Consider the following 23317-nt stretch of genomic DNA (forward strand, 5'->3'; position numbering starts at 1 on the left):
TTTGGGCTTTTGTTGTTTTGTTTTGCTTTTCCCTGCAGATGACGAAGAGGAGCCTGGCAACTGCAGGAATATCCCAGTTAGCCCGTGTGATTTTTCTGGATGATGGATTCAGCCCCTCGGCCCTCTGAAAGCTAAGTTGAGGGACCAGGGCTGGGGAGAGGCTGGGAGGAAGGGACGAATCTGGGAATTGCAGGGAGGGGTTTTAAAGTTATTGTAGGAGAGAGGGCTGTCCCAAAGCCGTCCCCTTTGCGCAGGCGAAGGGAGCGGGTTGCTTTTCAGCACGAGACCTGCGTGGGCAGGGCAGTTCCAGCCTGTGTCTGTGGTGGTGTGTAGTTTGTGTAGTCTGTCTTCTGTGCCTTAGATCTTCCTTGGCTCTCAATGCCATCATCAGTCTTTGTGCTCAGGGAGCGTGGCATGCGCTTCGGGAACTGTCCCTAGGGTCTTGAATGCCCTTACTCATTGGCACCGTGCTAATCGGGTGCCTCTTTCCTTGCGCTCGGAGCTCTAAAGCGTGGATGGGTGTCGGAAGGTTCCCGCTGGTTCTCTTTTGTGGCGCTCTTCCGGGCTGCTTTGGCAGCTCTGCTCTCTAGCTGTGTGTTGCCTTGGACTGGGCGTTCTTCCCTGGATCTTGATGTTCCTAGGTCTTGATGACAGGCTTCTTACGCATCCATCATCTTGGTTTTGACAGTGCCGTCTTGTAACGGGCCGTTACTTTTGCCTCTTCTTCTTTGGGGCTGTCATAGAGCCTCCTCGCTTTGTGGTTTTGGACGCTGTAGGTCATCTTGCCGGATGGCAACTCCCGTCCGGGAGTCATTCTTCTTGCTGAGAGTTTTCTCTGTTTTTGAGTCACCTTGTTGGTAGTGTTCTGTGTTGTGTGTTTTGTGTGCACGGGTGTGTTTGGCTTGGAGCTGCTCTGCCCGGGGATGTAGAGTCAGGGGTAGGTGGAACAGCAATAAGAGTCTGTGGGTGAAATGTTGATTTGCCTTAATTCTTTAGGCGAGGGTTGTACAGTAATCTTGGCTCTAGTAGCCATCGGCGGGCTTTGCAGACAGCCGTGCCGATAGTATTTTACGGACACGATTGAGCTATGTGGCATGGGCTGTTGAGGGGTAATGAAGCAGATTTGAGTCTCTAAGGTGTTAAGTCTTGCAAGTGATGGGCCTAAAGTTTGGCCCCTTTCTTTTCTTTTTCTAAGATGGCAGGCTGTAGTTGGACTCCAGATGGTATTCCTAGATGGAATCAAGACCTCTGGAATTGTTAAGCTCTTGCTGTGCATCTTGGTGACTTGTTCAATATGGTTTTTTTTTCAGATGCAGAGGGACAAGTTGTGTGCCACAGAGCGATGGAGGAGGGGAGGGGAGCAGCGTAAGAAGGTGGGTCCGTGAGTGGAATCAGAGGGAACGTGTGGCCGGTGGCTCTATGACGAGCTGATAGGGTTCTTTTTTTCTTTTATTTTGAAGGTATGAAGCAAGGAGCGAAGCGGGCCATTGGTACTGGAGGCGACTTGGGCAAGGTGAGCTGCGACTACTGGGTTAAAGGAACTGTTTCTTTCGAGGTGTCGTATTGTTGGCAAAGTTGGAAGCATCCCTTGTTGTTTGTTTTTTGCAGGTGGCGCACGCAGCCTTGGAGGGGTGAAGTCGCAGGCTGATGAGCAGTGTGAGAAGGTGAGGTGATTGTGGGCCAGGTTGGTGTTTAATATCTAAGTATTATGTGGTTGCTTGGTTAAGCGTTTACCTTTTGTTTTGCAGGTGCTGTGCGGGCCACCTTTGGAATGGAATGAGCGTTTGAGGTGAGCTGTAGCTTAGGGAGGAGGAGTGTGGGGCCGGTGACTTCTCACGACTGCTATGCTAATTTTGTGTGTCTTGCTGTCTCTAGGTACCACGAGAGATGATGGCTGCAGGGTCTGACTCTGGAATGAGCAGGTAAGCATAACACTGTGGTGTGTGTGATTAAGTCAGGGGTTGGAAAGTAGTTGGTGTTGGCTGATGGGTTACTTACTGCCTCTTCTGATTTAGTTGCTTTTTTTTTTTTTTTTGTCTTCATTGCAGATGATGAAGAGGAGCCTGGCGACTGCAGGAACATCCTAGTGAGCCGGCGTGGTTTTTCTGGATGATGGATTCAGACCCTCGACCCTCTGAAAGCTAAGTTGAGGGACCCAGGCTGGGGAGAGGCTGGAAGGGAGGGACACAGCTGGGAGTTGCAGGGAGGGGTTTTAAAGTTATTGCAGGAGAGAGGGCTGTCCCAAAGCCGTCCCCTTTGCGCAGGCAAAGGGAGCGGGTTGCTTTTCAGCACGAGACCTGCGTGTGCTGGGCAGGGCAGTTCCAGTCTGTGTCCACGGTGGTGTGTAGTTTGTGTAGTCTGTCTTCTGTGGTTAGACCTTCCTCAGGCCTCGATGTCCTTGTCGCACTTTGTGCCGGAGAAGCACGGCATCATTACATCACAAACTACAAAGAGCACCCAAAGATTTGACAAACCCACCACGGAAAAACACAGTTACACCCACGCACTTCACAACCCTGGCCTACTGAATGCTGGCTATCTACTCCAAGTCCCCCCCTGCCCGCCCCCAAATCCTCAACTATCTTCCAAAGACCATCCACTGAACAACATAATTCCCTGCGCTAAGCGGCAATTACCGCATTCCAGGGCAGCGCTCCATGGGAACACCATTCCCAGGAGCCTTTGGGAAAAAAAAAAAAAAAAAAAAAAAAAAATCGCCCTGCCTGTGAAAACCCTGGCCCGAGCCGGACCCTGGTCCGAACATTGGCGATCAGCATCGCCTCATGGAGCGGCTAGGACGGGGCGGGGGGGGGGGGGGGGCGGCGTGCAGGGACAACACCAAAAACCAATCCATATCCCAGCTAGGTTTTTTTTATCCTAATTTTTTTTTTTTCCCTAATTCCCTGAAAAACATCTCAACTCTACATCCAACCTGAAAGGAAAAAACATAACAAGGCTAAACCACATAACCCTACGAGGTTACACACGTTCACAACACACCACTCATTCAGATCACATACATGCCAGTCCTCACTCTCAACTCATCCATACAACTGCCCACCACCATCAAAGGGCCATCACCCCGTGCCTGCGGCACCGGAGGACTCAAAAATCACCCTACCTGCAAAAACCCTGGCCTGAGCCCAACCTCCTTCCAAACTCCTCACAAACTACCCTTCCGTTACACCAATGTTTCAACACACACCATCATCTCCACCATCCGTGCATTTTCAACCCTATACTTAGCTTTCACAGTGCCATGTGTCACAGTCCAACCTCCATAGCAGCCATGTCACCTAAACACAAGATTCCTTCAAGCACCTCGTGCCCTGTCATCACCTGCAAAAACAACACACAAAGCTTTTTAATAGACACTTCATCCTTGAGAGAGAAGTCCTCCACCGCTCCCCTACCCTGCTTCCCACCTATTCCAAAAAATAACACATCTCACGGTCAGTGTCCTCCATGGCACTTGAAAAACCAGAGCATCACAAACACAGAGATATCCCAAAGTTACCGATCGCTCCGAGGCCCGTCACACTGCCACTCAGACCTCAAGGCCTTGACCATTTCTAGAGGCTTGTCACAAAGCATCCGCATAAACAATATGAACCATTGCCCAGTTACTGCCTTACTCTATACTAGTTCACAGTCCAGTTGTGATCCACTCAACTCCTTGCATGCAAAGAGCCCAAAGTCATTAAGCCTTCTAAGCTGTCTCTACAAAGCTATACAATACACACACACAAAGCCATGCAATTTGCATGCAAGTATAATGCCATACAAGGCAGTACTCTTATCTCAGTCAAGACAAAACAACTCAGAGCACAACCATACCAGACAAAATGGGATAGGGCCAATGCAAGAGACTCTCAGATGACAGTCAATACAAGTACAGACCAAAACAATACAGAACCAATACAGAACCAGAGAATGCAAGGCACTCTCAGATAGCACTCAATACAAGTACAGAGCACTGCAATACAAAACACAATGCAGGGCCATGCAAAGCGAGACAGTCTCAGATGGCAAACAATACAAGTACAGAACATCAGAACACAAACCAGTATCGAGCAATACAATGCAAGATAGTCTCAGATGACAGTCAATAAAAGCACAGAGCACTACAATGCCAGAAAAAACACAATAAGGGTCATACAATGCAAGACAGTCTCACATGACAGTCAATACAAATACAGAGCAAAACAACGCAAGACAAAAGCAAATAAAGATCAATACAAAGCAAAAAACCCACAAAGCACAGCAAAGCAAAGCAATCTGATAGAGCCACCGGCCGCACCTTCCCTCCGACTGTACTCCCGGACCCACCTCCTCACGGCGCTCCACTGCCTTCCCCCGTTGCTCTGTGGCACACATCTTGTCCCTCTGCATCTGAAAAAAAAAAAAAAAAAAAAAAAACAAAAAAAACCACAACATATCGAACAAGTCACCTGGATGCAGAGCAAGAGCTTAACAACTCCAGAGGTCTCGATTCCATCTACGAAGACCACCTGGAGTCCAACAACAGCCTGCCATTTAAAAAGAAAACAACAACAAAAAAACACCAACCAAAAAAAAAAAACCAGGGCCAAACTCTAAGCCCATCACGTGCAAGACTTAACACCTTAGAGAGTAAAATCCGCTTCACTGCCCCTCAACGGCCCCTGCCACACGGCTCCAATCATCTCCGTAAAACACTATCGGCACGGCTGTCCACACAGCCTGCCGATGGCTACTCGAGCCGAGATGACTGTACAACCCTCGCCTAAATGGTCTAGGCACTTCAACGTTTCACCCGTAGACTCTTATCGCTGTTCCACCTGCCCCTGACTCTACATCCCCGAGCAGAGCAGCTCCAAGCCAAACACACCCGTGCGCAGAACGTTGCCACGTGGAACGCTACCAACAAGGTGATTCAAAGAGAGAGAAAACTCTCGGCAAGAAGAATGACGCCTGGACGGGAGGTGCTGTCGGGCAAGACGACCTACGGGGCCACACCGCGAGGCCAGGAGGCTCTACAGCAGACCCCGAGAACAGGAGTCAAACGGAACGGCTCGTTACAAGACGGCACCGTCAAAACCCAGATGATGGATGCGCCAGAAGCCTGGCATCGAGACCTAAGGACATCAGGATGCGGGGAAGAAATCCCAGTCCGAGAAAACAGACAGCTTGAGAGCAGAGCTGCCAACACTGCCTGGAAGAATACCGCAAAAGAGGAACGACCGGAACCTGCCAAGACCGATCCGTGCTTTAGAGCTGCAAATGCAAGAAAGGAAGCACCCAACTGGCACCAGGCTGATGAGTATGGGCATTCAAGACCCTAGGGACGGCGCCTGAAGCACATGCCACGCTCCTCCGGCACAAAGCACGATGAGGACATCGAGACCCGAGGAAGGCCTAAGGCACAAGAGACAGACTACACAAACTACACACCACCACAGGCACAGGCCGGTACTGCCCTGCCCGGCACACGCCGGTGTCGGGCTGAAAAGCAACCCGCTCCCTTCATCTGCCCAAACAGGACTGCTCCTGGACAGCCCTCTCTCCTACGCTAACTTTAAAACACCTCCCTGCAATTCCCAGCTTCGTCCCTTCCTCCCAGCCTCTCGCCAGCCCTGGTCCCTCAACTTAGCTTTCAGAGGGACGTGGGTCCGAATCCATCCTCCACAAAACCACACGGGCTAACTGGGATATTCCTCAAGGGGACACATTGCTCTTCAACATCTGCAATGAAAAAAACATAAACACAAACCAGAAAAGGCAGTAAGCATCCCATTAGCCAACATCAACTACTTTCCCAAATCCCCCCTTCCTCACAAGCACCACTGTGTTCGCTTCCCCACTCATTTCCGAGTCAGACCCTGTGGCCGTCGTCACTCATTGTACCTGAGATACCAAGAGACACAAAATTAGCATGGCGCTTGTGAAAAGTCACCGGCCCCATGCTCCTCCTCGCTAATCCACAGCTCACCTCAAATGCTCATCCAATTCCAAAGGTGTCCCACACAGCACCTGCAAAACAAAAGGTAAATGCTTAATGGAGCAGCCACGTAATACTCTGCTGTTCAACACCAATCCAGCCGACAACCGCCTCACGTTTTCAGACCATTTGTCGGCATGCAGCTTTGCAGGAGACCTTATAGCAGACTTCACGGTACGTAAAGGGTGCCTATAAGAAACCTGCAGAGGGACTTTTTACAAGGTTGTACATCAATAGGACAAGGTGGTAATGGCTTTAGTCCTAAAGAGGGTACATTTAGTTTAGGTGTTAGGAAGAAGTTTCTCACTATGGGTGGCAAGGCACTAGAACGGGTTGCCCAGAGAACCTGCAGATGCTCCCTCCCTGGAAGCATTCAAGGCCAGCTCAGATGGGGCTTTGAGCAACCTGGTCTCACAGAAGGTGTCCCTACCCATTGTTGGGGAGGTGGGGGGGGGGGGGTGTTACGGATGCACAACTAACCAAATCCAACAGGTGTTAAGACTCAGATTTATTCTTCAGCAAAAGTTAGTTAGAAGTCCGGTAACATTTTATAAAACCACAGGCTGAATGATGTAAAGAGAATTAGTACTACACGGCCGACTTAAGAATCCCCAAGATTTAAAGTGATGGCTCAAAAAGCACGTATCACTCACCTAAAAGCTGAGGGCTCTCTCCCTTGAGGAGTTACCTCGGGCAGTGCCCCAACCCGAGGGGGAGTCCCCGACTGCAGACCCGCTGCTCCGAGGAGGACTGCCAACGTGTCCTCCAGGGGGACCCCGTTTATACCCCTGTCAAATCTGACCTGTGGTCATTTAATTCTATTGGCTAGGAGGGTCACCTTGGTGTACCTGGCACATCTCGATTGGCCAGTTCAAATTTCAACCTGCAGCCTCCAGGGTTTCCTTCCCCTTCTCCCTTCCTGGAGAAGTTTTGTTTCCTGCTGGCAGGATGGGGGGGGGGGCGGGATGTACTGCCACAGGGGGTTGGAACTAGAGGATCTTTATGGTCCCTTCCAACCCAAACAATTCTATGATTCCATGACATCCAAATCCAACTGCAAAACTCATCTGAGAAAGCCTGGTGAACCCTCCTCCCTTTCCCCACCAGTCCCAAAACTTTAAAAACCCCTTTTCTTCTTCTCAACTGTCAGGAAAGAAACCCCACTGCTTCCTGACACCTCCTGCCCTCAATTTGCACCCCTGAACCCCCTTCAGTGGCTGCTCCTCAGGAGACATTCTTCTGAGCCACATCCCAAATTCTGGGGGCACCTCCTATCTTACAACTCCCCAGAGACTCTGAGCTCTGCCACATGCCCACAAAATGAAGTTAAGTCCTAAGGTTTGTAATCTACGAGGGGCCTGCCACAAGCTGCAAAGGTTCTAGGGACAACATGGCATTCTGTGGGCAATGAGGAAAGGCAACGAGGGGTCCCAGACCCTGAAAGGCACTGTGCCTCACGGCCCTTCTGCTTTCTTCAGAAATGTTAAAACTCCTTATACAGATGCATACAAGACGCTCACCCTAACCCCTGCTAAACAATGTCACCATCAGTCCTGTTAAGAGAGATAGTATCAGCAACTTACACGGCATTCAGCAGAACTGGTGAAAAAAACAAGGTTCTGTTTTCAATAAAGTCAGGAATTCCAGGAAAACAGAATGCATGAAGAATAAAAAAAAAATAAAATAAAAAAAAACAATGCATACTATTAAAGCAGTCTTCCACCCCTGAACACTCAAAACAAAATTACTGACCTGAAAAAAAGAAAAAAAAAAAAGCTGCATACAAGTGTTACTTTCTACTACACATGCTGTTGAACCTTGACTGGTCCTAAAGCTCTTACCTCAGGCAGACACCTCTTCCCAAAGGGCTGAGCCAGCTCAAAAGCTGCAAAGGACTCAAGGAAAAGCTGAGCACCAACACCAGAGAAACCCAGGAGCACAATGAGCTTCCTCAGCAGAGGCTGTGGCTCAAATACCCCGAGCCTCTGCCCACCACCCTTAGCACAATCACCTGGGAAAGGGGAAGGGCAAACCACCAGAAGTTATAAAGTCGGCTGGAGGAGCAGCAGCACTGTTCTCACCTGCCTTAAATTTACAGCAAGCAAAGCCTTGAACAGAGAAAGTAACCCCTCCAGAAAATGACACTACCTGCTCCTGTACTACAGCTACACCTATTGCATCAGCAATGTGACCGGGTAGGGAATTAAACTTAATTTTTCTGGGGCGCAGATAGAAAATGATAGATGTCCTTTTAAACTATGTAAGAAACTAGCTCATTAAACGCAATGACAATGTTGTTATCAAAATTGATGTGCTTTAGTTTCCTCTAAAAAAGACAAAACGCTCTGTGGTTACGCTTCATTTCTAGCAAGACTGCGCATACCACCTAACTTCTACCAGAACTACCTTCTGGATAGGAATGAATCAAAAAGCAGAATTAGATCCCTTAAGAATTCCATCTCCAAAATATCTCTGCAAAATAAATTATTTACTGTGAATCACCGATGATTCAGAGTCACCCTGAGTGTGTCTCCAACTGACTCCCTTAACAGAGGTACTGATAACAAAAAAGCCGGTCAAAGAAACTCTCTAAGACTCGATTTTGGAGTTTTAGAAAGGAGGCATTCTTTATTGCAGCGCTGGGTTCACGGGGGATCGCTCCACCTATCGTGCACACCGTCAGGCCTAATTGTGCAGGTTAAGTACATGTTCTACATACATATTCACTGGATTTCTGAGAAATGTTATACATATTCATTAGTTTTCCATGAAACTATTAGCATATGCAAATGTCCTTTACGCAGGCGCATTGAAGGTCTCTGGTGGTCTTCAGGAGTCCTCTGGTGGTCTTCCATAGTCCTCCTCACTTGTCCGCTACTTGACCCTTCTTGGATGATTCCTCACAGTGTGATCTTGAGCATGTTTGATACATCTTATCCTAAAGAATGCTCGTTAGTGCTTTTATTATCTATGCTTACATTTTGACGTAATCCATATGGATACTTCTAAGCTAAGTTACTTAAGAGGGCTAAAGTCCTTATCTTCTTCAGAAACTGCAAGGCCATCCAAAAGCAATTTCTCACACATATTGCAACATACAGAACAATTATCTACTACTGATTAGCAAATAATTGGGCAAACATATAGCAAGGCCATTGTATTCAGAAAAACATCTTGCATCAGTACAAGAGTCCCAAAGTGCAAAAGACACCAAAAAAACATGGAAATACACGGGGGGATACCAGGCAGCAGCCATGTCCCACAAGGACAGGTTGGGGGGGGGGGGGGGGGGAGCCACGCCCCCTGCAGTCATGCGATGGGGGGTGGAAGCCACGCCCCTGCAGTTTAAGAGGGGTGGCAGAACCCACGCCCCCCGTGGTTTAAGCGGGGTGCCAATAGCCAGGCCCCCCGCGGTTTAAGGATATAAGGTTTAAGGAACCATGAAAATGCGTAAGAGGTGCAGGACAGTCAGCAGGGAACTAAAAATAGCGACAGCAAACTAGATTAACAGTACATATAGAAACAAAAATTTAAAAGCCAAGGGATTGAGAGAGGAAAAAATTAAACAATAGAGACAGCTATCTAAATAAACAGAGGCATAATAAGAAAATTTATAAAGTGAAGCGCAGACTGCAGGACAGACAAGAAAGAATCAACGAATAAACACATTGGTTGGGATAAAATTATACATAGAAAAACTAAAAAGCCACATCTATTGCGAAAGATAAAATTAACAAATAAAGAAAAGGTGACAAAGAGACACATACAAAGTAAATTTAAAAAGCAACGGGGTACACAACAGACCAATAAGACAAAATTTTAAAAGCGATGGCACTAAGGAAAAACAGAAAAAATAATTAGAAAATAATGAGAGTGAAGGGAATAAATGTAGGCATAGAAAGAACATTTTAAAAATCGAGTGGGATTAGGAAAATAAAGGGAAAAGCTATAAAACAGGTACAGCACACTAAAACAGAACTAGAAAGAAAATATAAAAAGCAAGGGCACTAAGGAAAGACAAGAAATTATTAAAAAATGAAGACAGCAAAATAAAGACAAGGAATGGGATAAAAGTAGACAGAAAATCTTAGAGGCAACATGATTAAGGAAATAAGGAAAAAAATAAAAAATGCATTGGCTAACTAAAACAGAGACGTAGAAAAAAATATCTAAAAAGACAGGGCACTAAGGACAGACAATAAATTATTAAAAGGCAAGACAGTGAAATAAAGACAGTGAACAGCATAGAGAAGTAATAATTCTAAAAAGACAGCAAAGGGAATAAAAGCAGGCATAGAAAGAACATTTAAAAAGCAAGGGGGATTAGCGAAATTAAGGAAAAAATTATGAAATAGGGACAGTGAACTAAAACAGGTGTAGAAAGAAAATTTAAAAAGCAAGGACACTACGGAAAGATCAGAAATTATTGAAGAATAAAGACAGTGATATAAAGACAGCAAACGGGATAAAAGTAGACAGAAAAAATCTTAAAAGCAACAGTGATTAAGGAAATAAGAAAAAATTTAAAAGTGGTGATGGTGAACTGAAACGAAGACATAGAAAGAAAATCTAAAAAGCAATGGCACAGAAAAAAGAGAAGAAATAATTTTAAAAAGACAGCAAAGGGAATAAAAGTACGCATAGAAAGAACATTTTAAAAGTGATAGGTAGTAGGGAAACAAAGGGAAAAACTAAAACTAAAAAGCAGGGACAGTGAACTAAAACAGATGTCGAAAGAAAATTTAAAAAGCAACAGCACTGAGGAAAGACAAGAAATTATTATATGAAAAGACGGTAAAATAAAGATAGTGAATGGCATAAAAGTAGAAAATCTTAAAAGCAATGGTGATTAAGGAAATAAGGAAAAATCAAAAAAATAGTGACAGCAAACTAAAATGGAGACGTAGAAAAGAGATCTGAAAAGAGATCTAAAAAGAGAGGGCACTAAGGAAAGACAAGAAATAATTAAAAAATAAAGATAGCAAATGGGATAAAAGTAGACAGAAAATTTTACACTGGTTTTGGAGATCTCTCTATGAGGTATTAGTGACAGTTGCTGGATGCTGGAACAGTCTCTTTAAGCCAGGACTTAGTAAATAAAAGAACCTTTAAAGTGATCCTGGGACCTCTGCCTCTCCCACTTGAACAGTACCGTCAGCTTTGACAAATGAAATTCTTCAGTGCTTAGTCCATGTGGAGCAGCTGCACAGAACAAGAGCAGGGAGGCAACATAACATTACATCAACATTACATTACAAAGCTTTGCAAACTGTTCTCACTCGATTTTCAGCAAGCTGGCATTGACCCAAAAACTGCCATTCAAAGACAGTTCACAGTGCAGCGCTGCAAAATTTATTGTTGCTGCTTCTTCAGGACCCACTGGGTAAAGCTGTGTGGAACCTACAGGAAAGCTCGATGCAGTATTTAGAGCATGTGGACAAGAAAGGTTGGGAGCACTGGAGAAAAACAGCATTTCTGTGGCCCATAATGAAATGTGGGGAACAAGTCGTTGTGAAAGGTGTAGTCTGGGATGAAAAGTAGCATGACTTCAGAGTCAAGCTACTCATATGACCACAAGAAGATGAAACAGCTGCTGCACAATATGCTGCTTTTCTTTCTCCCATGAACTGCCCGCTTTTCAGAGCTAGTAAGTTAGATGCTCCTGGCTTGGGACACCTAGGATAAATCATTATTTACAAACATGTATTAAAAATTGAAGATGTTTGCCTCAGCAGCATGCATACATTTTATGTAGCGTTTGCTCCTTGCTGTCTCCAAACAGCATTTGTGTGGAAACAATCTGTGTTTCTAGCCTACCTTACCTGCTCTTCACAACCACCTGTGACATTGTCAGGTAACAGTGGGATCTCAGTAACCCTGTGGAGGCACTTGCCTCCTCACCAACAGCATGTATAGCAGGACCAACACTTTGTGGGACCCCTAACAGCAGTGGTATCTGCCCTCCCCTGCGTCTGTAGTGGGCGCACATACTGCAGGCTCGTGCTTTCTGCTAATGAATAAGCAGCGAGGATGAAGGTGGCCTGTTGGGAAACAGGCATCCTTCTTCGGTAAAAATATACTTAGCTGAGAAAGAGATCGAGGCACTAAAATACAAGGCTCACAAAGGCTACAATGGACTCTCTGAAGTGTGCATAAGTATGCGTACCCAGACACAGACACTAAGGCCCACTCATATGCCAAAAAGCCACTCATCTCCACACAAATGCTGCCTGCCTGTTAGTACTCAGCTGCTTTCCCATGTCTGTATAATTTACCGCTCCATAGCCCTTCAGCTACATACCTGCCACAGCTCTTGGTCTAAGCGCTCTGAAAGTTGTATTTAACAGCATAAGGGAGATGCAATGAGGTAAATGCATGTTTATGTGCTCGTGTGACAAAGTATTCAGTGAGAATCTTGAGATTTGCCAAATAAAGACCAGAAATCCTGCTGTGTGCCTGCCAAGTCCTTTCTTCCAGTTCTGCTTTCTAGTCCAGCAGTTTCCTTGGCTGCACAAACTCCCTGGCATTTTCTCGAGGGCCCACAGAAAGAAAGGCAAATTTCTATACAGCGCTCTGCAAGCAAATTGCTCTGCTTCTCTCAGGAATCCACTGTTCTGTGAGCATGTTGCAGGTCACTGACAACATGAGCTGGGTTCCAGGTACGTGACAGAAAATTGGCTTTTAGAAACCCAGAGTATTCTGAGAAACTGACTCCAAAAGACCTTTACTGGAAATATTTATTATGGAATAGAGCAGATTAATTAAAATTACATATGCACCATATTTCCTATGACTTTCGCAAAACAGAAAGAACCACAACAGTTAGTTTTTCATAGCTTGTAAGGTGTTGCAGACTAAGGTGGGCAGTGCATTAACACTTCATCTTGTCTAGGCTTTAGAAGGTAAATGACAGGGAAGTTGTCCAGTACCAGCAAGTAGGAGCTTCAGCATGACCCTGAGCCAAATGCCATGTGATTATATAGGTGTAATGGTACATACATGGCAAGTTGCCATGCTCTATTTGTTACCTGCTTAGAAATTTTGTTAGCCTAATTTTTAAGACCCGTGGCTCCTTGAGTCAGTCTGGTCCTGTTCTGTGGATCAGTTTTATCGCTGAAGCTCATTGCTTCTGCAGCTTCTCATGTATGGTTCTTTCCTTTGATTTTTCTTTCCTTAACATCTTTTTTGCTGGCTTTAGGCTAAAACACTCGAGTTACAAAGCTTTATATTTCAAAGGCTAATTTAAAAGCCTTGAGAAGGCCACAAGCACTGCTGCATTCTTTCTAGAAGGCTTCACACACACTTCCTAGTCTCTCTTAACAGCAGGAGCAGACTTTTTGGTCTGTCTGTACAGCACCTGGCAGAACCCAGCAGACTTGGGCTCTGAGGTACTGCTGAAACATCTTTTCCCTGTTACATATGCTCAGCTGATCTCAAAGAAGCAACAATTTCCTCCTCTCCGCAAAAAGTGTCATTTGGCCTAGAGTGCAGTAGTCCCAAAATGGTAAATGGGCTGCCTCCTTCCTGCACAGCTACAGGATTTTTAACTGCTCACAACAGACTAGGTACTTCATCCATTAGCAACAAAGGTCCACTAATTGCCATGAAGTGCCTCTGTGTGTGAAATTTCCCTATTGCCAGACTCTCACATAGCCTGGTGCAAAAGGACAACTTCTAACCCATAATTCAACACGACCTCTTTTCCCAGTTCTTGATGTTTGAGGGTATTTCACCTGGGCAGAATATCCAGGGCACCGGTGAGGTGAGTTAGGCCACACATTTGGTGTGGGTTGCATTCCTTAAAGCACTCCTACCAGCAAAGTGAGATGCAGGATTTGAGTATCAAATGTCCCAGCTAAGTCTAAGCACTTTGGAGCAACCAACAAAACACCATTTTTCTAGAAAGGTCACTGGGGGCAGGGATAATGGTTGTGGCTTCTGCTGCGCTGTCCTGAGATAGCCTGAAGCCTCCACACAAGAATGTCCCTGAAGAACAGGTTGAATCACACAGATACATCCTGCCTTCCTCCATGTTGTACAGGATGCAATCATGAAATAACTCAGAGTTGTCTTCCCGTCCTTCTTTGGCTCTATACCATCATTAAGAGACTTGGAGAAATGCTACTGCTGAAATGTTGTTCTCCCATAGCTGCTTCTACCCTGTACCTCCCGGGGACAAGTGGACTCTTCCATGGCCTGAGAAGTGTATTGTACTTCCCACCACCTCCTCCTCCTCCTCCCCTCCCTTTTCATCAGTCAACACAACCATGCAAGAGCCTCCCCCTCACTTGGTCTCATTTCCTACCTAAACCAAGCTAAGATAGTTCTGACCCAGACTTTGTTCAAATCTCAGTGGAGACCCTGAGACCCTTTCCCTGCTCATAGATTCTTCATCCAGAAGAAGGGGGGGGCAAGTCTACCCATATCTCTACACCTTACATCTTGCAGACGGATGGCAAGTGATGGGAGTCTAAGTTTGCTCATCCCTGCCAGAGACAACACCTCCTGCAAGACAAGAGCACCATACAAATGAATTCACATAGCCAAGTGGGTTAGATCCTCCACCTGGTATCCAGAAAGGATTCCTCTGTGTTACACTATCATCCTACCGGTGATGCAAGATTATCACTGGAGCTGAGGCACAATGGCTTTTCTTCAGCTCTGTAGGACGGAACTAGCTGCTGTCTCAGTCCTTCAGACTTTTATGGGAGATCTGTCTGTCTGCTCCCACCAAAGACCCAGCCTAGGTGCTCTCTTCCTTTCTGCTCTCCCCCCTGTCCAGAGAGGGAGAAAGAGCCTGTTCCCAGAGGAATTTTAAAATATCACTCATATCCCGGTAAAGACATTGACTGAAACAGCAGCAGCACGCTCAACGCTCCACTTCTGCCACCCAACACTACAACTTGTCAAAGAAAACAGTTCTTCTAGTATCCTCACCAAAGTGATGGAGGTAAAGGTTAGACCGTACCGCTGAGACATAGTACTGAAGAATAGCATAAACAATGCAGCAGGCTGTGGCCTCCCCCAGCTTTTGGGATGTTCCTGAGAGCCTCTCTTCAGGCCACTGTATGGAGCTGGTTATTCACTTTACATGCTAGTAAACTGCAAGGCCAGCTGGGATGGCTAAGTGGGAAGAATCCTGTGTTTGGCTTCTCCTATCTCTCCTACACAAGCCTGTCAGTATTCTGACTCTGAGAATCTCTGGTCCTGCTCTTTACCTCCCATGTTCTGCAGCAGCAACATCCCATAACTTCAGTGACCCTCAGTGCTTCTAGTGAACTGATCTTACACTGCATTAGCTAAGTAATTTGGAAGACACACAGAAAATGTCTGAGGTCTCAACCTTGTGCATAGCTGGCATTTATTGCTCCATAACCCAAAGAGCCCCAATTTCTGGAGGGTAGGGTGCCTTCTGTCAGAGGATAAGTATGCCAGCAGTTATAATCCACAAATATCTGCTTAGCTGTTAGCTGTGTTTTGACCTTTTCTCTCTCTGTAAGGTACTTTCATTTATTTCACACATGCAGGAAGCTTTGGTGAGAGAACAGATGGGTCAGTGAGCCAGGGGATTTGTCTCTTGTCCCTCAGTCTCTTACTTTCTAAAAACTGCAAAGGACCAGGGTTCAGATACGTGGAGAAAGAAAGTGCAAACAGATGCTTTGGCTCAGAGCAAGTCCCCTGCCCCTTACAAGAAAGCAATCGGACCAGCATGCAGGAGCATGGAAGAAGGAGCAAGCCAGCCTGTGATTATCCAGTGGACCCCATTTAGATCATTAGAAGTGCCTGGTCAGTGCTGTTAGTAGTGCCCTTAGGGTCTCAGATTTTTCTTTTTTTTTTTTTTTTTAGGTGTAAAAAGTCAATTTGATGATAATGAAACCTACAGGTCCTGCAAGACATACGTCCTTCCTTAGTTACCCCAGGCAAATACTTCATAGACACAGCAGAGGCTCCAGCCACACCACTGTGCCTTCCCTTCAGAGGGAGAAAGCCTGACCCCAGGCACAGTCGCTGCCACAGCTAGCCAGCACCTCCGTATTTTCCCAGATGTTGCAACAACACATAATTAATTCTTGGATTATATCACCAACTTCTCTTTAGAAGGTTTTTCACTTTTGAAAATGTATTTGGTTTGCATGGCAAGGTTTTGGTAGCGGGGGGTGCTACAGGGGTGGCTTCTGTGAGAAGCTGCTAGAAGCTTCCCCTATGTCCAACGGAGCCAATACCAGCCAGCTCCAAGATGGACCCACCGCCAGCCAAGGCCGAGCCCATCAGCGACAGTGGTAGCACCTCTGGGATAACAGATTTAAGAAGGGAAAAAAGTTGCTGCACAACAGCAACTGCAGCCGGAGAGAGGAGTGAGAATATGGGAGAGGAACAACCCTGCAGACCCCCAGGTCAGTGAAGAAGGAGGGGGAAGAGGTGCTCCAGGCACCGGAGCAGAGATTCCCCTGCAGCCCGTGGGGAAGACCATGGTGAGGCAGGCTGTCCCCCTGCAGCCCATGGAGGTCCGCAGTGGAGCAGATATCCACCTGCAGCCCAGGGAGGACCCCACACTGGAGCAGGTGGATGCCTGAAGGAGGCTGTGACCCCGTGGGAAGCCCACACTGGAGCAGGCTCCTGGCAGGACCTGCGGACCTGTGGAGGGAGGAGCCCACGCTGGAGCAGGTTTGCTGGCAGGACTTGTGACCCCGCGGGGGACCCACGCTGGAGCAGTCTGTGCCTGAAGGACTGCAGCCTGTGGAAGGGACCCACGCTGGAGCAGGTTGTGAAGAACTGCAGCCCATGGGAAGGACCCACACTGGAGAAGTTCGTGGAGGACTGTCTCCCATGGGAGGGACCCCACACTGGAGCAGAGGAAGAGTGAGGAGTCCTCGCCCTCAGGAGGATGAAGTGGCAGGGACAACATGTGATGAACTGACCCCAACCCCCATTCCCCATCCCCCTGCACCACTGCGGGGGGAGGAGGTGGAGAAAATTGGGAGTGAAGCTGTGCCCAGGAAGGAGGGAAGGGTGGGGGCAAGATGTTTTAAGACTGGGTTTTATTTCTCTTGACCCCACTGTGACTGGATTGGTAATAAATTAAGTTAATTTTTCCCAAGTCAAGTCTGTTTTGCCTGTGACAGTAATTGGTTGAGTGATCTCTCCCTGTCCTTATCTTGACCCACCAGCCTTTCGTTATATTTTCTCTCCCCTGTCCAGCTGAGGCAGGGGGCAATAGAGCAGCTTTCGTGAGCACCTGGCATCCAGCCAGGGTCAACCCACCCCAGAAAGTGATGACTGGACTCTGGGTAAATGCATGGATCTCACATGCGCATTTTCCAGAAGGGTACCTGGTAAGGCAAATAGCAGCTATTTCAGCAAAAAGTTTCCTTAGAAATTCATTATCCCTCACAACAAACTCCTGTGAGAATTAAGATCACTCAAATACCAACATGGGTAATTCTGAAGGAACAACTGCGCAATTGACCTGAGGAGCAATGCTGAGATCTTTCATTGCTGAAGCTGAGATGTTTCAAGCACTTTAGTTTTCTAAAAGGGCTTGTCTTGGGATACTGAAACCAAATTTCAACACAGGATAACAGACTGGGAGACAGTTCACCCATAAGCAAGAGAAGCAAATGGATTGACATTTCTTTCCTTCTCCCCTTTGCGTCCCGCACGCAAATGCATCACAAACCAAAGGATCAAAACAATAAACTGCGTGAAAAATGCATAGTTCATCAGGTCTCATTATCTACTCTTTTAAAGGACTAAAAGAGCAAAAACATCAACAGCATAACATTGATGAACATATGCTGTTTTCTATTAGGGTTAGCTGTGCTTCAGAGCAAGTATGTGTGACATGAATTATTTGACAAATTTAACTGGCATTTGACAACCCACATATTTTCCAAGCACTATTTATCTAGCTAGAATTGAACAGTGCAGAAAATATGCTAAATACATATGCAAAACACTGGCACAATTCAAATTCCACATGCATGGAAACCACTATGCCACAAGCCTTCATTCCTGAGTGATTCCTTGATTTAGGATGCCCCTGACACACACTGGCAGAGGCAACAGTGGTTTAGGAACTGAAGAGGACCAAAGCTCTTCTTTTCAGACTGGTTTGGATTACATTCTTGACCATATACTCGAGGACAGCTGTGTGGGGCAGGGACCAATTTTTGTAAAAATTTCTAACATCCTAAACAACTTATTGCTTAATTCCTATTGTTTGCTTTCATTTCAGTTGTGAATCAAGGCTGTGCTTTCAAGCCTGGAGTATAAACCCATGTCAGTCATGGAGTCTAATATTAATAAAAAATAGACTTTGAGTGGGCAAATATCAACCAAAAGAAGAGACCTCTGGTTGGCAAGAGAACCCATTGTGCTTATCTAGAGGCAGGCAGCACATGTGGTTAGTGTACCTGAGCATGTCTCTATTCAGGGAATTCATGGCAGACTGGTGAGATGCTTCCTACTTGGGGAGCAGCTGCTGCAGGCATTGCCAGTGAGTGCTGGTAGTTGGAAACAACTAAGAGGGCACAAACACTGTTAAGTGAGAGAGCCATGCAACTACAGCCAGGGAACTACCGTAAGGAGAAAAAGGTCCCATCTACGACTAGATTGTAGAATAAATATTCACCCACCCCCATCAACCGCTATGGCTTAAATGACACAGAAGCAAGAACCAACAGACTATCAAGAACAAATACGGTCTTTTCCCAGCTTCTGAAAAATGAAATGGGTGGTAGGTATCTGCGGTATGGAGGTATCTCCACGCAGAATTTCCTCTTCTTGGACAAAGCAGTACAACCAAGATTCAGGATACAGCCTTTTACATATGTGCTGAGAAGCACCTTACCTTCTCAGACAGTTCTTCAATTTGCCAAGCTTGCTTGGGAACCTGTTTCCTAACATTCCTGCAGCCCACCCACAAAGGATTCAAAATCTGGCCTAAAAGGAAAATCTGAAATTTGAATAGGTATGTCAAGTAACTCACCACATAATTTTGAAAAATATAAGCTTAATCAGTAAGAAAGCTCGGAATTTTAGGATACTTAGTGAGATGCTCACAGTGGCAGTGCCAATGTTTGATGCCAGGACAAATGCATTATCTCAACTGGCTGTCAGATGCATGGGAGGCTTAGGAGGAAGCGAACCTGTGCCTCCTTTGGTCGGGCAGGACAAGTGAACACCCCAGTAGCCAACCCCGAGGCTCTGAGAATTGGCCTTTCCCGCTGCAACACCCATGTTTAACCCAGGCAAAAAGCAACACCACCACAACAGATCCTGTTTTGTTCTGGGTTACATCCAATGCAAATAACTGAAGTGCTCTGGCGAAGAAAGAAGAGGACAAGATGGCCCGTCCTGTGTATTTGCTAGTAGTTTAAACTTTTACCTTAGTAAGAATATCCCATTATTTCTGCAAATGTTTGTTTTAGTCCAAGCTAAATCCCAAATTTGGTCCTTTTTCTGTTCTTATTTTTTAAAATGAAATTTGTTCCTGCTAGGAAACATGCATCTTAATAAATAATTAGCAGAGTAACAAAAATCTCGGTTTATAGACATAAACAAGAACAGGAACTCAAACAGAACTCACATTAACCAACGTTCCTGGTATAAGCTTCAAAAATGTTAATGTCTCTATGTCTTCAGTCTGAACAAAAAAGAAATGTATAAGAAGTCAGGAGATTATTATTGTAATTACTAGGATTCTACTTCTGTGTACAAAACCTGGCATAGAAAAACTACCCCTACTGCAGCTAATTCCCCCTTGAGTTTAATTACAAAATTGTTTAATCATTTTCATACAAAAAGTTTTTGTGTCAAGACAATGATTATGGTGAAGGTATTAATGCAATCAAGGGGGAGCGTACTGCCTACATACTAAATTTTTAATAGTTTTGTTATAATTAATAGAGAAGAATTAAGGTTTCGAACAGCTTAGATGGTTAGGTGCTTTCCTAATTGAAGTTGGCTAGAAAAGTTATTTGGCTTCTGACACACCGGGCATGCGGGTTTCTGTCCTTTGAAAAGCAAGGAAACACATCTAACACTGCGGTCAGTCATCGTGAGAGATGGACTTTATCTGGACTGAGTAATGATGTGATCTTGCTCCATGGCAACTTACTTGATATTTTCTCTGGCCATGTTATTCTGCATTTAGCTGCTTCATGTGCCTCTGTACAACTCAACAAAGGTAACATTTTAAGTCGAATGCTGTGCCACATACTACCCCAAAGTTAATATGACATCCTTCACATAATTTCCTAATTAATATTTTAAAAAGGAAATTGGTGTGAGATGGGGAAACGGTCTCCTCTGTTCTGACTTCCATGCCCTGGGTCTCAGCCAATGAGGGAGACACACTCAAGGAATCTGCCTCTGAAAAAGCGAGGGCAGGCCTGAAATCTTCCCAGCACATTTGAACAAGGAGCCCTTTGTGGGGACCCCTGCACTCAGGGAGGTCTCTTTGCTACTGCTTGCACCTTCCCCTCTCTCCCAGCCACAAGAAGGGAAGCAGAAGCCTGGGTCCGTCCCTGAGCAAATATTTGACTTCTCATTCACAGCTGCAAGGAAGAACGGGGAGAGACCCGTGAAACTTGAGCTGCAGCTTATTGTCTCCCACAGGAAGAGTAAAACAATCATGAACACAGGGAATGGAAGATCCTGAGGTTTAAACCCTTCCTTCCCACAACAGCACAACACATGCCCTCTAACCAGCCTAGCACTGAGATTCAGCATGGGAAGGGGGGTGCCTGCAGAGGGAAGGGAGCTTCACTGAAGGAATGGGGGAGGAGGCCTTGACTCTTCACCTGAAAAGATGATTTAGGGGATCACAGGTGGAAGAGAGGGTGGGTGGGGGTTACACATGCACTCTGCGCCTTCAGTTGCAAGAACTACACTGATGGAAGCAAAACGAACAGGAAGAGGTCGTTCACCACGCAGCAGAGAGTGGAGGTGCTTGCCAAATAATTTGCTGCACAAATATCACTGAGGTCAATGGGCATCTGGACAGGTGTCTGGAAGAGACCTACATTGGGGGTCCTTGCAGGCTGGAAACAGGATACTGGGTACATGGCCCTCTAGTCCGGAACCACTTGGGCTGCTCTTATATTCATACAAATTTGCTCAAAGAAATGTTGCCTGTTAGTTTTGCAACAGCAGGCTTTACGGTTGTCACACATCATCCACCCCACCACCTCAGTTTGATCAAGTATCTCGACAGCTCCAGAAAGACAGCACAAAAAGGGCATAAACTTATTGTGTACCCTAATTTGATAGCAATGCAGTCATGTGCCACCCTTGATCCAGATCAAGTACCAGGGGACAACTAAGCAGTTGTTACCGAAATCCAGAATAAAACTCCTTAACACCAATGTGACGTTAAGAAGCAGGCACTTCGTTTATTACAGTGCTGGGGACACGGGGGATTGCTCCTCCAAAGGCGTGTCCGAACTAGTATTAAAATCCATCAGTTTTTATACACTTTTTCTGTCAAATCATCATTACATAAGTTTCTTTACATAAATATGCACACTATGCTTGCTCTTAAATTTAACCTTTATAATGATTGGTCCTTTGATTATATAACCTTATCAATATTCTTATTTAAAAACAATCATTGATCAATTTCACTTAGCTCTACTGATTGGAATCCTCAATACTCAAATCAAGGTAGGAAAGGTAAAGGGGGTTTCCAAGCAGCGTAACTGGTGTCCGTGATGGTTTTCTTAGTTTCTTGTCCTTGCTCTTTGAAACTTAACACAGTTTCAATCACAGGTGGTCAGTTCCAATATTGTTCTCATCTAACATACAGAAACATCTAGTCATGAGAGCAAAGAACTACAAAACTTATGAGTAATTACTAGCTAATCACTCGAGTACACTTTACAATTACCTCTATTGTTTCAATCATAATGTTAGTTTCCAAATACAAAATTCAATAGAAAATATGAGGTTTCTGTGGTAATACCTAACATGATTCATTGCACCTAACACAATTTCCTATGGTTACAATTTTAACTTTTAAGTACAAACCTGATTTTTCCTTGTACTGTAACACAGTGACCTGGCATCACTACTGGTATGACTGTAGGCTCATGAAGACTTGAAACATTCCTAAGAGAAAATCTGTGCTGTGGGATCCTGACCTCACATGGCTGTGAGCAGCCACCTCAGCTGCGCCTCTCTCCTCTGCATTTGTTCCCAGCCCTCACTGGCACCTCCTGCTCTGCTGAAGTCCAAGAGCTTCCTCCCAGGACCCTCCCTGTGGATCTCAGATGGAGCACGGGTGGGCCGGCAGCTCTACAGCAATGCGGTGGACACTGCTGTGTACACCATGATGCCTCAAGGTCACTGCAGCTCTGGGCGTTGTGGCAGGGAGATGGCAGGAAGCAAATGGTGAGGGTGCGGAGGGGAACCGCACAAGTGATCCTCCTGACAGCTGCCGGGGAGAGACAAAGCCGTGGGCAGAAGCAAAACTCTGTGTTTTGGCAACGTGTCTTCCAACGACAGGAAGAAACCCCGCACTAGAGGACCCTGGGGGTATGCTGTGCTGCAAAGGGCATTTTTGAGAGGCCTGCGGTGAAACCCAGAGCCGCTGTCCTGCAGGTACAGATGCTGCAACCGGTGAGTAAGGGCAGGGCAGGGCAGGAGGCAACACTGGAAAAGCACTGGAAAGTTCACCTCAGCTCAAGCCTGCACAAGAAGGCTTTTCTCTTTCATTGAATCTTTTTTTCTTAGTCTGATTTTAAATGGTGTAATTCCTCCCACAAAAGCATGAAAAATGAACCACTTCCTGCAGACACATGAAATGCCAGGAGGGTTTTGATGATGTATTTCTAAGCCTCGTGAAGACCTTTAGGCCAGTTCAGACTGCGTGACGCATAAACTGCAGAGAGCAGATGCAGGGGAGACACTAGTTCAGATTTTTTTCTTGAAAGCGATTTGATCATATAACGGAAGGGCACCAGGAGAGCCCCCGCCCTATGCTAGCAAGGACCACGCCTCTCCCCCCACCGCAGCACTAGTGCCAGCAGAGCGCGGCTCTGTTCTTAGAACCTACCACACAAAGGATCGGGCAGATCATAGCACCCGGGCATCCCGCGAAGTAAGCGGGCCACCCGGGGACGACCTGTACCCGTACAAAAATTCCTCTCACATTTGTAGTGAGGACCCGGGCGTCACCCCGGGTCGTTATTTTCCTTACTCATAAGTTTAAGGCATACCTCACTGTCTTTCGCTCCGAGTAGAGAACCCTCAGCGTTAGCTACCGCGGTCAGGGCGAGCACCTTCCCACGCCGCCCACGCTAGTTTTCTGTTGCCCTGACCGTCCTACCCGGTCTC

General features: G+C 46.1%; 3 long non-coding RNA genes and 1 other non-coding gene across 5 annotated transcripts; 1 reads left to right on the forward strand and 3 right to left on the reverse strand.

The window, feature by feature from the left end:
- Positions 1-28: 28 nt before the first annotated feature.
- LOC121232420 lies at positions 29-2331 on the reverse strand. Its single transcript, XR_005930790.1, has 2 exons — positions 2298-2331; positions 29-287 (listed from the first exon to the last, which is right to left on the reverse strand). It is a non-coding gene; the product is annotated as an uncharacterized LOC121232420 (long non-coding RNA).
- On the forward strand, positions 862-23296 carry LOC115352709. Of its 2 annotated transcripts, XR_003927239.2 has the most exons (6): positions 862-1373; positions 1461-1513; positions 1609-1664; positions 1749-2035; positions 16122-16127; positions 23285-23296. It is a non-coding gene; the product is annotated as an uncharacterized LOC115352709 (long non-coding RNA). The 2 variants fall into 2 exon arrangements; XR_005930788.1 differs by lacking the exons at positions 16122-16127; positions 23285-23296 and adding an exon at positions 2049-2423 and having other exon boundaries at positions 1749-1922.
- Positions 21351-22939, reverse strand: LOC115352710. Its single transcript, XR_005930789.1, has 2 exons — positions 22010-22939; positions 21351-21777 (listed from the first exon to the last, which is right to left on the reverse strand). It is a non-coding gene; the product is annotated as an uncharacterized LOC115352710 (long non-coding RNA).
- LOC115352866 lies at positions 23049-23197 on the reverse strand. The gene has a single exon (XR_003927300.1). It is a non-coding gene; the product is annotated as a U12 minor spliceosomal RNA (small nuclear RNA).
- Positions 23297-23317: the final 21 nt, after the last annotated feature.

This window comes from Aquila chrysaetos, chromosome 17 (assembly GCF_900496995.4).
Source record: "Aquila chrysaetos chrysaetos chromosome 17, bAquChr1.4, whole genome shotgun sequence".
In the NCBI taxonomy this organism is placed as follows: Eukaryota; Metazoa; Chordata; class Aves; order Accipitriformes; family Accipitridae; genus Aquila; species Aquila chrysaetos.